Here is a 1,171-nt window from a genome sequence, read left to right as displayed (position 1 = left end):
ATATATATATATATATATATAGAGAGAGAGAGAGAGAGAGAGAGAGAGAGAGAGAGAGAGAAAGATGATATAATGATGATGTATATATAATGATAGACTTATTTTGCAGTTAGGAAGTAGGACTCGTATAATCACATTTTTACTGCAAAATTTGAAATTTTAATGAAAATTTTCTTAATCACATATGAAATAGATGTAGAAATTTTCTTCGCAGGTACTAGTAACATTGGTGGTATGGTGTCTTTCCTCCTAAACCTATAATCTCCTTCTAGGCATTGCATTCAGTCCTTGATCCTGGACAAAACAAAAATAATGGTTTCCTCAATTGTCCTCCATTTTTTTGTACTATCAGCCTTTCCTAATCTATTGTTTCTCTCCCTGTAGCAGTTCAACATATTCACCTTTTTTCTATTAAAAAAGAAAAGGTAAGTGCTATTTCAAAACATAGAATTCATCCTATGCTGCCTCGAATTTATTTTTATTTTATTTAGTTTTGTGACAATATTTTATTTTATTTTTATTTTTAAAATTTTTTCAGTGTTCCTGTTCCAATTCACAATGTCACTAGTGCCTCCCACTCTTGGTAACCAAGAAAGATTCCTTCCATATATAAACTTTTCTTTGACTTTTTACAATAATGAAGTAATACAATATTTTTCCTTCTGTGATTGACTTATTTCACTCAGTGTAATATCCACCAAGTTCATCCATGTTATGCAGTGTTTTGTAGATTCTACATTATTATTTAGTGTTGCATTTTATTCCATTGTATTTATGTGCTATAGTTTGCTTATCCGTTCTTCTGTTAATGAACACCTAGGTTTTTTCCCTCTTTTTGCTATTGTGAATAGTGCTACAATGAACATGGGTGTGTATATATCTGTTCTTATCCTGGCTGTCACTTCTTTAGGATATATACCTACTAATGGGGATTCTGGATCAAATGGTATTTCTAATTCAAACTTTTTAAGCAATCACCATAAGCTTTCCACAGTGGTTGTATCATTTTACAGTCCCACTAACAGTGGATGAGAGTCCCAATCTCTTCACATCCTCTCCGGCTTTTGTTATTTTCTGTTTCATTTAACTTTGCTATTAGTACTGGGGGAGCTCTGGTAGCATAGTGGCTAAGACACTTGCCTGCTAACCAGACGGCTGGTGGTTCAAACCC

This window comes from Orycteropus afer, unplaced genomic scaffold (assembly GCF_000298275.1).
Source record: "Orycteropus afer afer isolate SDZICR_OR568_19922 unplaced genomic scaffold, OryAfe1.0 scaffold00886, whole genome shotgun sequence".
Lineage (NCBI taxonomy): Eukaryota > Metazoa > Chordata > Mammalia > Tubulidentata > Orycteropodidae > Orycteropus > Orycteropus afer.
This window is presented reverse-complemented; position numbering follows the sequence as displayed.